Consider the following 12,558-nt stretch of genomic DNA (forward strand, 5'->3'; position numbering starts at 1 on the left):
CCATCCGGGGGGGAGAAGGGAAGAAAAAAAAAAAAAAAAAAAAAAAAAAAAAAAAAAAAAAAAAAAAAAGGCAGAGGACAAGAACAGATACTTTTCTAAAGAAAACACACACAAGGCCAACAAGCATATGAAAAAATGCTAAATGTCACTAATCATCAGAGAAGTACAAGCCAAAACCATAATGAGATGCCATCTCAAACCAGTTAGAATTGCTATTATTAAAAAGTCAAAAAATAATAGATGCTAGTGAGGTTGCAGAGAAAAAGGAATGCCTATACACTGTTGGTGGGAATTTAAGTTAGTTCAGCCACTGTGGAAAGTAGTTTGGAGATTTCTCAAAGAACTGAAAGTAGAACTACCATTTGACCCAGCAATCCCAGAAATGCATGCATACCCAAAGGAATATAAAGCATTCTACCATAGAGACACGTGTGCATATGTTCATCACAGCACTATTCACAATAGCAAAGACATGGACTCAATCTTGATGCCCATCAATGGTGGACCAGATACAGAAAATATGGTACATATACACTGTTGAATACTATGCAGCCACAAAAAAGACAAAATTATATCCTTTGCAGCAATATAATGGAGCTGGAGGCCATTATCCTAAGTGAATTAATGCAGGAACAGAAAACCAAATACCACATATTCTCACTTACAAGTGGGAGATAAACATTGAGTACACGTGGACACAAAGAAAGGAACAACAGATACCAAGGGCTACTTGAGGACAGAGGGGTGGGAGGAGGGTGAGGATTGAAAAACTACCTGTTGGGTACTATGCTTACTACTTGGGTGATGAAATAATTTGTATACCCAACCCCAATAACACACAATTTATTTGTGTAACAAACCTGCACCTGTACCTGTTGAACCTAAATTAAAACTTGAAAGAAATACAGTTGTTTATTGATGATTTACAGCTGACTTTTTGCCCAGAAATTGCATTCAGTTGAAGAGTGTTTTCCACCCAAGCTTATACCCCTGCTTAGAGATCAACTTGCATATAATGACTATATGGTGTGAATGTACAAGTCCTGTCCCCATGTCTCCATTTGGGACAACTTTCAACACACAATTCTCCATCTCAGATCAGTTTTCTAGGAAACCTGATCGAAAAAAAGTTGATGCCACTAATTGTAAGCAAATTCTGAAATAGAATTTTGATGGTGGATCATCCACCTGAAGACTGTCATGAAAATTCCATTACTAATTATAGAGGAAGTATGGATGTGTTTTGGTGTGCTTAAACAATGCCAGCACACCAAAGTTTGTTAGAAAGTTTCCTGGTTGTGAACTGCAATGTAATACTATTGGGGAAAAAAATGCACTAAAAAGTGGGCAGGGGTACAATAAGTTGGTCATTTGAGAGGTTGGAGGGAAGTAGTAATTATAAGGACGATAGCATTTGATGGATATTACTCAGGGCATTAATTTACTGGGGAAAGAGAATGGTTGAGTGTGATTAATCACTAGTTTAAAAGACAGAAGGCCTACTTGGAAGCATATAAAGAGTTTTTTATTTATTGAAGCTGGAAGTAAAAAATGCTGAAGAACAGTTACAGAAATGAATTATAAGTATAGTAGAGTTCCAGAGGTGATGAACAGCTCAACTTAGGCAAGATTTGAGCTGTTCTCCAAAGTCATGGAACTACTGTCAAGAAGTGGAACCCTGAGACATAAAATACAACATTCAGGTCAATATACTCAAGTTTCTTGGAATCCTAAATTTCCCTGAACCCTCTGAGCCTGCAGAAGTGAAACTTCCTTTTTATTAAATACTACTGCTCTCAATTGCTTAAAGACAACACAAAAGCCTGTCTTATGCAACACAAGAGGTATTGCTTCCTCTTTCCTCCCATTATTTTCCATTTCCTCTCCTGACAGACTAATAACTAGGGTGAGTCACAGCATAACCCAGCTGAGAAAGCGGTGAGTCTGCTAAGAGAGGAAGGGGATGATATGCCGAGGGGACTGCACATCTAGCCAACACGTACCAGCAAGAATGAGAAGAGTACATACAGTAACCACTGCATCATGAAGATGCTGGATCAAGGGAGGCAGGATATAAAGTTTTACAAGAGTATTGATGTGGCAGCACTACCTCATGATACAGTAGTTGACATCTTGGCAAGAATCCTGGGAGACAGTGCTAATACTATAGGTTGGTTCTTGGAAGCTTTAAAAAAAGTGATGTTATACATTAAGTAATGTAGAAGTGCTTGACAAATTATGAGAAGGGATCACAAGGTGTAGAGAAATAGGAATGCTAGAGTGGATATACTTTTTCAGGTCATGAAGTTACCAACTGACAGCTGGGTAGGAGGACCTGTAGGACACTTGTTTACTACGAGTGACACTGGCATCGTTGAGAGTTCAGTGGTAGTGGCTCTGTGTTAACCAGGGCCAGCCAGTCACAGAAGACGATGTTATAGAACTAGGATCCTTGATATCAACAGGGAGATAGGATCAGGAAGTAATAAAGAGAAATAAGTACGGCATACTTCTTGTAATGAGAGAGCTATGGAGATGAATGTGGCCCCCCCAGTGGTAAGATAGCAGTTGATAAGAATACTGCTCAAATCCATACCTTAATTATCAAGTACAGTAGCCACTAGCCACATGTGGATATTCACATTTAAATTTTAATTAAACTTAAATAAAATTTAAAAACTAGTTTCACTAACCACACTTCAAGTGCTCAATAATCACATGTGGTTAGTGGCCCATATTGGATATAGTGCCGATATAGAACATTTATATCTCTACAGGAAGTTCTGATGGACACATTTAGATGATCAGGAGGTTAAGTTAGCTGTTGCAATTTTTAAAATTACAATTCCTTTCCTGAAATGAGCCAGTTTTAGGTCCAGAATCTATTGGCTAAAGGATGGACTATGTCTCTAAAAGGAAGGACATAGCAATATCAAAGCAAGGTATAACATAATGATTTTCCTAGTCCTTCCTTGAAGGAACATTGTAACCATTACTCAGATAACTAAACATTAAGAAAAAAAATAATTAGCCGGGCACGGTAGCTCGTGACTATAATCCTAGCACTTTGGGAGGCCGAGGTGAGAGGGTCACTTGAGGTCAGGAATTCAAGACCAGCCTACACAACACAGGGAGACCCTGTCTCTACAGATTTTTTTTTTTTTTTTTAATTAGCTGAGCAAGGTGGTGCATGCATGTAGTCCTAGATACTCAAGAGGCTGAGGTGGGGAATCGATTGAGTTTGAGGTTACAGTAAGCTACCATTGCACCATTGCACTCCAGCCCGAGCAATAGAGCAAGACCTTGTCTCTAAAAAAGGAAATAATTACACATTCCTATTATTTTGAGGGTTATGAGAGTCTAAGTTAATGAAATCTAGGACTCAAAGCATCTTTATAGTCCTGATAGAGTGTGAGCATTTGAGGGTAAGGAATAAATAAATGGCTTGATCCAGGTCTGCTCACAATGTATCTCCTGGATCTATAGGCCTCAGCCTCCAACTGAATACATGAAATGAAGATATTTTACAGAACTCCCACATCAGTTGACTGACTCACCACATTGGTTCCTTGGCCTGTTGAGAAGGAGCTTTATCATGTAGGAGGCCAAGTAGAAACTACTGAAACTTCCCTCGGACAAGATACTAAATAAAAAAATGTCATATCACATGGGTGATGGCAGAGATCAGTACCAACTTAAAGACCTATGGGATTCAAGGGCATAAAATGGTACCCATTATTCCACCATTTAATTTACATATATGGTCCCCACCCAAATCAGATAGGTCCTGGAGGGTGAGAGTGGACTAAATAAGGTAATAATAGCCTCAATTTCAGCCGATGTACCAAATGAAGGATATTTTCTAAAGACTAAGACTCAGGTACACTGTATGAGGCCATTGATATGGCAAATGCATTTTTTCCCATTCCTATCAGAAAGAGGACCAGAAAAAGCTGGCATTCATATGGGGTGGACAACAGTGTTCCTTATTGTATTACTCTGGGGCTCTACTAACTCTGGGGCTATCTGTCATATGATAGTACCAAAGTATCTGGACCATATGGACTTCTTGCAGAAAATCACACCAGTCTACTATATGGATAGCATCATGTTAATCAGACCAGATGGGCAAGAAATGGAAAGTATATTGGAAACCTTGGTAAGTCCCATGTACTGCAGAGGATTGGCTATAAACATCATAGGGATATAAATTACTATCACATCAATGACAATTTTAGGGTTCGTGTAGTTTGTGCCATCCTGTAGCATTCTTTCCAAAGCAGAGAACAAATTATGTCATCTTGTTCCTACTAACACTGAAAAATAAAGCATAGTACCTATTAGAAGTTTTAGATTTTCTGAATACAGCATATATCATGCTTTGGAATGCTCCTCCAACTCAACTACCAAGTGACTTCAAAGACCAGCAGCTTTCAGTGGGGTTCACAGCAAAAAGATTTCTGGAGCAGTGCAAAAAAATTATATGTTCTAGAATTATCTGTAATAGTAAAAAAAAAAAAATCATGAGGAGCTTATGGCAAGACCCCCAATGAGAATTACAACATAGACGCTTATGTGTCTGAAGCAAAGCTATGCCATCTATAATGGGTAATGTTATTCCATTAGAAAAATAGGTCCTGGCATGCTACTGAGGTCTAGCAGAGATAGAAAACCTAATCATGAGATATCAAGTGACTACAAAGCTAGAATGACCATCCTGAGCTGTGTTCTGTCAGAACCTCAAACTCATCAGATTAAGCACATCCAGCAGTAATCCATTGTATTCCTACAATAGGGTTGGCCACAAGTAGCATCAGAGGACACATGTTAGCTGCACATTAAAAAGTGGCACAGATTGTAATGTCACATCATCATTTCACTCTCATACCTGTAGCTTTTACAAAAATTCCTTATGACCAACTGACAGAGGAGGAAAAATGTCAAGCGTGGTTCACATATAGGTCAGTTTGGTGTATATTTGGTGCAGGCCACAAATTGACAACAGCTCAACTATAGCCCCATTCAAAGTGCAGCAAAGACAGCAGTGAGGGAAAATCTTACCAATGGGCAAAGCTTGGGTGTTTAACCTCGCCATTCATTTTGTAACGAAAGAGATGTAGCCCAAGGTAGGAATATACATGAAATCATGGGTTGTGGTAAACGGCTTGTTTGGTTGATCAGTTTCTTGAAATGAGAAATATTACAAGACTGGGGAAAAGGAAGTCTGGGGAAGAGGCATGTGGATAGACTTTTAGAATTGGGCACAAAATGTGAAGATCTTTGTATCAAATGCGTGCACTCCAACTTACCATGGTCAGTCTAGCTACTGCCACTGGAGAATGTCCAATTTGGAACGACAGAAACCAACACTGAGCCCCTGACATGACACTATTCCTTGAGAAGATCAGCCACTTAGTAGCAAGTTGATATTCCTAGGTCTGCCTTTCCTGTCTGCCTTCCTCAGCCAGCACCAATATCTGAAGGTTTACAAGTATTATTGCCTATTATATAAAATATATAGATCCAAGCTATGCAAGGGGTGGACCATAGTGGGTGCTGAAGTGTGTGTATCCCAATAAATTTCTTACATGGAAATCTCCATTTCAGAGTCAAATGACCTAATAAAATCAACAAAAATTAATGTAAGATGATTATAAACCTAAATGTAAAAACTGAAACCATAAGATTCTAGGAGAAAAAAAAAAAAAAAAAAGAAAATGTCATTTCTCTGTGATTGTGGGGTAGGCAAAGATGTATTACAACACAATGGCACTAACTGTAAAGGAAAACAATTTGATAAGCTGGACTAAATAAAAATTAAATACCTCTGCTCATCAAAAGATTCACTTTGACAATGACAAAGCAAGCCAAAGACTGGAAGAGTATCGTTGGAACAAAGGTATCTACCAAAGGGCTTATATCCAAAATATATAAATCTAGAATATATAAAGAACTCTTAAGTCAATAATAAACAGAAAAACATTGATGAAACAGGAAAATGTCTTAAAAGTACATTTTCCAAAAGAAAATATACAAATGGCATCTGAAAAGGTGCTCAATATCTTTTATATCAGGGAAATATAAATCAAAATAACAATGAGCTGTTACTTTGCTCTAAAATTAAAAAGACTAGCAAACATATGGAGCAATAAGAACTCTCACACACCACCGGTGAGAATGTAAAATGGTACAACCATAGTGAAAAACTGGCACTTTGCTTGAATAAACCTTCATATACCAGGAATTCCATTCCTAAGTATTATAAGAAATGCAAACATATGCATCCACAAAAAAGCTTTACTTGTAAGAACCAAACCTGTACACATCTCATGTACATGTTACTATGATCTGAATGTTTGTGTCCCTCCAAAATTTATGTTGAAACCTAACCCCCATTTGGTGGTATCAAGAGGTGGGGTCTTAAGGAGATCATTAGGTCATGATGGTGCTGCCCTTATGAATGCGATTGGTACCCTTATCAGAAAGGCTTAAGGAAGTGTTCTGCCTCCTCCTGCCATGTGAGGACTCAGGGAGAAAGTATCATCTTTGAAGCAGAGAGCACTTATCACCAGACACCAAATCTGTGGGTGCCTTGATCTTGGACACCTCAGCTTCCAAAACTATAAGCAATAAATTTTTGTTGTTTATTAATTACCTAGCCTGTGGTATTTTGTTGTAGCAGCCTGAACAGACTAAGACATATGCCAACATGAGAAAGGATAAACAAATTATAATGTATTCATACAATAGAACACTACTTTGCAATAAAAATGAAAGGATAAATTTCTGATACACGGGATGAATCTCAAAATTATGATGAACAGAAGAAGTCAGACAAAAAAGAAAATGTATGTAGTTCTGCTTATACGAAGTTCTAGAAAAGTCAAAATTTATGGTGGTAAAAACGAAAACACTGATTTCCTTTGAATAGTGTTGATTGGCAGGAAGAGAGTATGAGAACACATTTTGTGGTAATAAATATGTTCTATATATTGATTGCAGTGATATTTACATAGATATAAACATTTGTCAAAACTTATTGAATCATATACTTAAAATTTTTGCATTTTACTCACTATATAAATTATTTCTCAATTTTAACAAATTAAAAAATTTTGGAATCTAACCAAACTTTTTTGTTTTTCTTCACACATTTTGTGCAACACATTGCTCTAGATGTTGGGTATGACATTGGTAAGAAAAAAACACAGATGCTTGGAGACTGCATTTATGTCATCTGAAATTTAAAATAATACGAGTTATTTTGTATAAAAGTTAACAATTAGGAAAGTCTTACGGTAGAAATAAGTAAACATCACCCTTTAATATTAGCACAACTCTCCTAAGAATATTCTTAATGCTACTTGAAAAAGTTAATGGAGCCATATATAATTATAGACTTCAGTTCTCCATGTCTCTTTGATATGTTTTGGTTTGATATTCCAAAGTAGTTTGGTATATAAGGAATTCTACAACAGTAGCCAGTAACTCTTTATAAATCTTAATTTGTGGATTGTTAAAAACATCTTTATGTTCTCCAAGTATTATACTAACCACTTTTTCACATTGCACTGACACCCATAAACTCTCAATTGCCCTGATTAATAATAGGTATAGCAGTGTAGTTTTTAAATGATAAGGGTTCAAAACTTGGTTCTGTGTGTTTGTGCAATATATTATGTGACTATTTCAGGAATAAGAGAGCAAATCCTTCCTCACAATTTTATGTTTTAAAGATTATTAAAATTCACTTACATATCTTGAATCTAGGGCAAGAGGGATGAACCAAAAATGCCCTGGAAAATGACATCCAAAGTTTGATGTGACATCAAATCTAAATGCTTAGATAATTAGGGGTTGACTATATTATCACCTTGAGAGGTGGAAGGCAAATGTCCTGACTGATCACTTAGGCCACATTGTTGCAACAAATTTTCCATGCTTTGAAGTTTCTGTAACTCATTAACAGTTTATGAACATTATCAGTTAAATTTCATGCTTTGAAACAGTACTCTTAGAAATAGCAGAAAGATTATGCTAAAATGTAAATGGCACACCTGAACTGCAGTGCCATTTATGTAATAGCAAAGCATTGCATTTAAGAATGAGGAGAGACCTAGAAAAGGTCAAATCATAGAGGTCTGTTCATAATTGGAGTGATTTTTCTGTAAGATAACTAAAAACCCAATGATACATATAAATTTTTTTAAATAGCATTTTTCATTATATATATACTGGCAGATAAGGGTCAAGAAAAGTAGAAAGAGAGTTATTTTCCTAGCTTCCATTAGATTTGTAGACTAGATAAATGTAAGGGGAGGTATAGCTGGGATTATCCAATTATGATTATCATAAGAAAGTGGTATTAGATGATTTCCTTGTAAGCAGAATTAAATTTATGACACAAACATGTAAATGTAGTTTATAATACATAATGTTATTCTTTCACCCCAATCAGCTGGCTTTATAGAGAAGCCATGACTACTGAGTGAATACAAATAGGATCAACAAAGATACCAACATTTTAAAAAGTTAACATCTTGTTAGCATGAAGTTCATGTTTGCCTTTTTATGATGTGAACAAAAATATCATCCTAATATACTTCACATATTTAACATAGTGGTATTCTTCTAAGTCAAGCTTTGGTAAAAACATCACTTTGAAAATTGATGAAGAAGAGGGAATCTTGGCCATGACAGCTTGAGGAGCTCAGTGAATCTACTCTCTAGAGAAAGTGGGGGAAATTATACATTAAAACTGCAACCATTTAAATGGTCCCAAGGACATATAGCAAATGAAGCATTTATTTAAGAAAATCTACTATAATTCAGCAAGAACAGCATGAATCGGTGGTATCTGAAACAAGACCCAATCCCTACCTTCTACCTTCTAACTCAGCAAGATGGAAACTCAAAACCAGACAGGTACAGCCAAGAATACAGTGCTTTATCTCTCCTCAGCTCTCATTCAGAGGGCCTTCTCCCCAGAGGGGCAGGACATCAGCATTTCTCATTAGATTTAGGATAAATGTGGTGAAAGGTGGGGGCTCTCTTCTTCAACCCAGCACCCACTCATAAAATGGAGGCTCTTCCTTGGCCATGGTGCTGCTGAGAATACTGGAATCTTAGTTGCCCTGGCCCCAGCTCATAAAGTGGTGATTGTGTACCAGGAGAGGCAAGCTGAAAACACCCAAGGTTACTAGACACTCCCTACCCACACTGAGCTCTCAGCAGCTAAAGCAGGAGTGTCGTTCAGTGAGAAGCATGGTATTTTCCCCACAGTCACTGCCACAGCTGAGTTTCAGAAATGTTTCCTAAGGAAAAGTGGCCATAAAAAGGATAGTTCATAATTTTTTTTCAGAAGGAACTCACTTTATTTTCAAGAGTTTGGAGAAGTTCAAGATTAAGGACAGTCTCAAAAACAGTGGAGATTGTGGTGAATTATAATATTAGTAGAATTATTAGACATATATAGGTTAAATTATGGGCCAGCTAGTTTGTGTCTGAAAGAACTGGTGATAGCTAGAAGAAGCTGGCTGGAGTCAGAACGAATGTCAAACACTGACTTTAGGAATAATCTTTTTAAGGAAGCCAAAATTTGATTAATTTTTTAGTCATGAAGCAAACTGCTAAATCCCCAGGGAATTAAAAAAAAAAAATCAGTAGCGCTTAAAATGTGTTTGGTGGTGTTTGGGAGCGAGGAGGAGCTATAGAAGGGGCGGTCGAGGAAAGAGACAAAGAGAGTCCTACCAAAACCACTGTCATCCAAGGATGAGTCCAGGCATACCCGAGGCTACAGCCCCTGCAACATTAAAGGCTTTACACTTAGCGGGAGGAGAAATAGAGTTCACTAAAATAACCCAGTAAGTCACTAAACAAATAAAAAATCTAGTAACAGTAACAAGTCCCAGAGGGTACCAGTACCCAGAGCTACTATATTACCTAAAATGTCTCGTTTTTGACAAAAATCTATGACACACATACATGGAGAGAGAGGGAAAGAAAAAGAAATAACTCATACGTTAGAAAAACAAAAAATGAAAAGCAACAAACTTCCCGTGAGAGTGACCACATGTCAGATTTAACAGACAAAGCCTTCAAAGCAATTATACATATATTTTTTTAAAGAAAACCATGATTAAAGAGTAAAGAAATAACTTTTGAATTGGTAGAAAATACTTGCAAAGCATACATCCGATAAAGGGTTAATATCCAAAATATATAGGAAACTTGAACAACTCAATAGCAAGAAAACAACGCAATTAAAAGTGAGCAAAGGAGCTGAGTAGACATTTCACAAAAGAGGGCATACAAATGGCCAACAGGTGTATGTAAAAGTGCTCAGCATCACCATTCATCAGAAAAATGCAAATTAAAACAGTAATGGGGTATCACCTCACACCTGTTAGAATGGCTATTATCAAAAAGATGAAAGTTACAAAGTGTTAACAAGAATATGGAGAAAAAGAAACTCTTGCATAATCCTGATGGGACTGTAAATTAGTACAGCATTTGTGGAAAATAGTATTGAGGTTCTTCAAAAAATTAAAAATAGAACTAACATATAATCCAGCAAACCAACTTCTGGATATACATCTAAAGGCGTTGTACTCAGTATGTAAAAGAGATGGCTGCACTCTCATGTTTATTGCAGCACTCTTCACTATAGCCAAGATACAGAATCCACCTAAGTTTCTATCAACAGGTGAATGAATAAAGAAAATGTGCTGTGTATGTGTGTGTGTATATATATGTATATATACGTGTATATATACGTATATGTGTATATATGTATATATGTGTATATACACACATACACAGCACATTTTATTCATTCACCTGATATATATACATATATGTACATATATATATACACACACACACACAATGAAATATTCAGGTTTTTAAAAGAAATTTTTTTCATTTACAACAAATGGATGAACCTGGAGAACATTTTGTTAAGTGAAATAAGGCAGGCACAGAAAAGCAAAGCATCTAGTATATGATCTCACTTATATGTAGAATCTTTCAGATAATAGAAGCTGAAATCATAGAGACTAGAATGGTGGTTACTGGAGGCTGGAGAGGGAGGGGAGGATGGTCATATGTTGGTCAAAGAATGCAAAGTTTCAGTAAAACAGGAGACAAATGTGTTTTGGATCTATCATACAACATAGTGATCATAATAATAAAGCATTTTTGTTTTAGTGTGTGCTGCTATAACAAAATGTCTGAGACTGGGTAGTTTAAAACAACAAATTTCTTTCTCACTATTCTGGAGACTGGGAGTTCAAGATCAAGGTACTGACAAGTTTGTCCTCTGGTGAAGTCCTGCTCCTGGTTCCAAGAAGGTGCCTTGCTGTGGCATCCTCTGGAGGGGCAGAACACTGTGTTCTCACATGGCAGAGGTGAAATGCTATGTAAAGTCTCCTTTTCCAGGGCCTTAGTCCCACTTACGAGGCAGGAGCCCTCATGACCTACTTACGTCTTAAATTCTCCATCTCTTAGCACCGTCACATTTGGCCATTAAATTTCAACACCTGAATTTTGAAAGGGATACATTCAAACCATAGCAATTATATATTTCAAAATTGCTAAGATAGAAAATGTTTAAAGTTCTCACCACCAGAAAAAAGGAAGTGATATGTTAATTAGCTTGATTTAATCATTCCACACATATGTCAAAATATATATTCCATAAATATATATAATTATTTTTTTTAAAGTGAGGATAAGTATAATGACAATATTGCACCAAATAAAGCATATCTGTAACAAGATAGAAATTCTGGAGTAAACCTGAAGATATGTTGATTGAGATTATGTAATTCAAAGAACAAGGAGAAAAAATTAAGAAAAATGAACAGAGTCTCAGAGGAATATGGGCCACTATTGAATGCACCAACTTACATATAATGTGCGTACTGGACAGAAAAGAAACACACAAAGGGAGCATAAAAATATTCAAAGAACGAACAGCTGAAAACTTCCCAAGTGTATTAAAAAATAACCTATTCCTTCAGGAAATTCAACAAGCACCAGGCAGGATAAACACAAAGAGATCAACAAATAGACAAAACATACCAAAAATGCTGAAAGCCGAAGAGAAAAATTAAATCTTGAAAGTAGCATGAGAAAAATGACTCATCACTTAAAAGGGAACCTCCAAAAGATTAGCAGCTAGCTTTTCAATAGAAATATATTTTAAGTGCTCAAAGAAAAAACTGCCAGCCAAGAACCCTATATTAGCAAAGCCCTCTCAAAAATGAAGATAAAATCATTTCTAGATAAACAAAATTGAAATTATATGTTGAAAGCTGACCCACCTCACAAGAAATACTAAAGGAAATTATTCAGGTTCAAAGCGGGTGATCGCATATTTGAATTCACATTAATAGACAAAGCACTAGTAAAGGTAAATTTCTCATTATAAAAGACAGTACAAATGTTATTCATCCTTTCTTAACTGATTTATAAAGCAACTGTATAAAAAACCACATGTGTATAATGAATTATTGGGTCCTTACATGTAAATATACTTGCTAGTAACAGCACAAA

The sequence above is a fragment of the Theropithecus gelada genome, chromosome 12 (genome assembly GCF_003255815.1).
Source record: "Theropithecus gelada isolate Dixy chromosome 12, Tgel_1.0, whole genome shotgun sequence".
NCBI classification, from domain to species: domain Eukaryota; kingdom Metazoa; phylum Chordata; class Mammalia; order Primates; family Cercopithecidae; genus Theropithecus; species Theropithecus gelada.